Raw genomic sequence first — 4453 nt, 5'->3', positions numbered from 1 at the left:
GCCATGGGCTCGACCAGTGCCCAGTGTCGGAGGCGGCCATCCTGGCATCACGGAGGCGATTTGCTGGGAGAGGAATAAGAATGGGGCGATAAGAGATAATAATCCCTTGAAATATGCGGTGGGGCTGCCTGGGGTCCAGGGATGGATCACAGCCCTCGCATCCCCGGGCAGTGCCTAGGCAGGAGATGAAGCCACGCTGCGGCACCGGCATGTTCCCCGGGCGAGCATAGACCAGCCCCGCAGTGCCAGCTGCCTCCAGCCCTTCGGTTCAACTCCAACATGGCCAGGCATAGACCCACCCGACGGCTCTGCACAGCAAGGATGACCGAGAACCCTGGTACAACCAGAGGCAGAGAGGCGCTGTCCTCCCACTGGCAGCCGAGAAGCTCTCACCTCGGCTGCGAGGAGGAGCAGCCGCGTGGGAGGGTGGCGGGGCTCCCGGCAAATCGCCTGCCAGATCACAAGCCCATGGCTTCCCGGGGCTGGCCTGTGGGACACCAGCCACACCAAGGAGCTCCGGCAGCACCAGGGTTCCTGCTATCGGCAGACCCCAATGGGCATCGCACAGGGATGGCCGGCTCCATCCCACTGCTGCTAGAGGCTCAACAAGCCCAGGAACACGGGGTAAGAAGGAAAACCATGCAAGTTTGGTCGGAGCAAGCTCAGGACTCGTGTTGGGCATGATACCTCCCTCCTCCACACACACACCATGCAGGTTCCTCTTCTCCACGTAGGCATGCACGGACTAGCAGACTGGGTCACAGTTAAACGTGGACGAGCTAACACGTTCACAGCAATAGCTGCAAACACAAGTGTCCTGCAGATAAGGTATCCGGCACCTTTACAAACATGCTAGCAGTCCTTCAGCTCTTCCTTAGGGAGAACGTGACTGGTAAACTGCTTGAAAATATGATTTTTTTAGAAGAATGGGTTGACATGCTTTCCAACAACCTCTCTCCCCCCAAGCCCAGACACTCCTTGCACACCATGTGAACTACGAAATCTTTGGGGCAGCATCACCTTTCCCCATGTCCAAGAAACACAATGCACCTCACCTTATTTCAGGCTTTGCAGAAAACAAAACAACATTTAACAACAATCTCCTCCTTGGAGAAGATGCTCCAAAGCATTAATGCTGACATACATACAAGATGACATATGCTAAACGCTGTTTTCTTCAAAGAAATACAAAAATAACTGTGTATCTAAAGGAGGACATCTACTTCTGGCAGTGAAGGCTGCAGGAAGGCTGCCGATGCCCGGCAGGGCGAGGCGCTGCAAGAGGAGGGCAGCGATAACCAAGGCACTTTCTGGTATGCAGGAGCTGTGCATTTTCCTGGTGCCTGGGCAGCTGAAGACCACACTGGCACAGCTCTCCATGCCAGCACAGCACATGGGTCCTCCCAGCAGGACCACAGATCCCACGAGCCACCGCAGCTCACACCAGCTGGGAACCACCTCAGAAAAGAGATGGGAAACAGCTCTGCAAGCTGAAGAGTTCCAGTAAAAAAGCCAAAACTTCATGTACAAACTGGATGTGTTGTCCTGGAAAACACACTGAAACCTGCGAGACCTTCACCGATGCCCAACTGCACGCAAAATTAAACGCCTGCCTCTCTCTGCCTCACTCTTGCTTGCTTTTCTGGGACACAGCACCACCATTTCACAGCAGCTGCCCAGGCACAGGGGACACTCTGCCCAGGACAATCAGCCACCGGCTAGAAGAAATCAGTCCTGTCGCTGGAGGGGTCCTCCAGGCCACCCCAGTGCCGCAGAGCCAGATCATGCTCAAGCCATCGGAGGGTCCCTCCAGAGCTCACACTCCAGCCATCGCTCCAGAGCTCCCCTGGTGATGCCCAGCCATCTCTGCGTTTACCAAAACCCGTATTTTCACCAAGCAAGAGACATCAAGGGATTGGTAGCAAATACCAGGACATTACTCGGGCGGTACTTCACAACACCATGGCTGAAGTCAAACAGCATCATCAGACATGGACAACCGCGCGGTCCCCCGCGAGCTTGAACCGAGAGCATCAGACATCCCCTTTCAGGGGGACAGGGGCAGGTTTTCCTGGCGATACCCCAAGCAAGGCTGGGCTGCCCACAGACACCGGTGCAGCAGCGGGGGTCACCAGCCAACCCCATAGGACACCGCAGCCCACCACCCAACTCACTTCCCCTCTTGAGAGCCAAGGACAATTAAAACACAGCAATTACATACTTAACACAACAGCCCACCTCATCCCAGTACACCGTCCCAGTATCCCAGCAGCATCCACAGCCCTTTCCAGGAGCGGTGCCAGCGCCCAGAGGCACAGGACCCTTTCTCCTTTTCGATGCCTGTTAAATTCTTGGGAACAAAGATATCCCGCGGAAGGAAGTTAATTACAACTTGAATAAAAAGGTTCCCCGCTCTCCTCTGCCTCCCATCTCTATCTGTTACCTTCTCGCTTGTTCAGTCGAGTTATTCGTCACCGCAAGAGAGGGTAAATAGGAGGACGCGAATCCCCCCACTTTTAGATCCTACTTCTTTTATGTGCTCTTCCATTATTAGTCTCCTTTAAAAAAAGCCTTCGATCTTTTTTTCCCCCCTGCTAATCTATGTATGATTATTTTCATTGCCCTTCTGCAGACCTCTTCTATTTCTGCTGCATCCTTCTGGAGCTGAGGTGGTCAGCACAGAACCCAATTTCAGGTCACTCTTTCTGAAAACAGCCTCATCTCTCCTTCACTCCTTTGGCCTCCACTGCTCAATGAGGTATTTTCCAGCTATTCACAATGGCACCTTCCAGCCCCCCCAGCTCCTCACCGTCCCCGGGCAGGGGGAACCACCTCTGCTGAGCCCCTGTGGCTGCCCCACGGGGCCGTCCCGTCCCATCCCCATCCCCGTCCCCCTCCCAGACGTACTCTAAGGCCCTTTTTCCACATCTCGGGTTTAATGAGGCCCATTCAACCCTCCCAAAGACAAAAGGCCCTTCTCGTTTCCAAACGGATTTACACGAGGCATCAGTGAGGCAGAAACGGGTCGCCATGGCAACCCGCACCCCAACCCCCCTGCACGGGGATGCCATTTTCTAACTCCACTGCTCCCCAAAACCCCCCTGTTGCTTTACTGCCAGCTGTAAGGCTCGGTGCCCCCCAAACCCCCCCTGTTGCTTTACTGCCAGCTGTAAGGCTCGGCACAGGCTGGTAAAAACACCCACCCCACCCAAAAGTGACCCCCCCCGCAGTTGCCAAGGAACCCATTTTTGAGATGAAGTTAAAAGATGCTCAAGCCAGTGCCCCCCCCAGTGCAGGCACCCCGGGGGGGTAAGCTCTGCATCGTGACTGACTCCAGGTCACGGTCAAGCCAGGATTCAAATTAAGCAGAAGGCAAGGAAACACCAGCTACAGGGGGAAAACGAAACCAAAATACCCCTTTCTGCCCAGAAAGAGGCGTGATGCTCAAGACAGCGCAGGCGAGTCCATGCTCACGTGCCAGCCCCAGCCCCGACTTGGCTCCCAGCAGCTCTCCGCAGGGAAGCCGGTGGCTTTGGTGATGCCAGGAGGCCACTCCAACGCTTCACGCAGAGGTTTAGTAACCACGAGCCTCGCATTCAACGCTTCGTACCGTAACTCTTCCTAACCAGCTTCAATCGCTGAAGGCCAAGTGAGCATCTTGCTTACCCAGCGCAGAGCTGCCTGCCCCGGCTGGGAAGCAGGAGAGATCCCATCACGCCTCTTCGAGCTTTGTTCAGAAGTTGCCCAGTTGCTGCTATAACTCTGAAGACCAAGCCCTTACAAAATGTCAAGGGGGACGGCCCAGTTACACCTGATCAGCAAATGGAGAAAGACCAGAGAGAACCTATTTTACCACAAAAACACACACAGCTGCCGTGTCCTTCCGCAACGGGAAGCCAGGAGGAGGACCCAGGTTCCCACTGCAAACCTGCAGCTTGGAGAAGGGTCTGGTCTCCCCTCCTCCAGCACAGACCCCTCTCCTAGGGGAGAAGAAATCCAGAGCAACATCGGGCAAGGGCTGACTCAAAACTTCACCCCAAGCATGTCTACACTAGTGGAGGTGCTCTTCAGCCAAAAAAGCCACCCACCAAGCAGCAACGCAGTCCCTCTGTACAGATTCTGCTTTTACTGTCCCTGCACTACATGCCATGGCAGGGGAAGTCGAGGGACAACTAGCAGAGGTCACCAGGGAAAAAGGACGATCCCCACAGGCCTCCTCTGCCCTCTGCGCCGGCTTTCCTGCTGCCAAGGTCAGGGGTCTGCTCTGCTCCCAAGTGCCTCTGGACCAGGCGGTTCCACCGAGGTTATCGCCAGCCAGGAAGAAACCGAGCAGAAGAGGGCTCCAGCCATCAGGGATGCTGCAGAAAACAGGTCAGCAGCCAGGCTTCAGGCAAGCAGGCACGGGCACCGTGGGGTGCCGGCCACACCTTGGTGCCCATGGCTGGTGGCTGCC

Source organism: Pygoscelis adeliae, unplaced genomic scaffold (assembly GCF_000699105.1).
Source record: "Pygoscelis adeliae isolate BGI_AS28 unplaced genomic scaffold, ASM69910v1 Scaffold216, whole genome shotgun sequence".
Taxonomy (NCBI): domain Eukaryota; kingdom Metazoa; phylum Chordata; class Aves; order Sphenisciformes; family Spheniscidae; genus Pygoscelis; species Pygoscelis adeliae.
The sequence above is the reverse complement of the archived record's forward strand: the minus strand, read 5'-3'. Positions refer to the sequence as shown.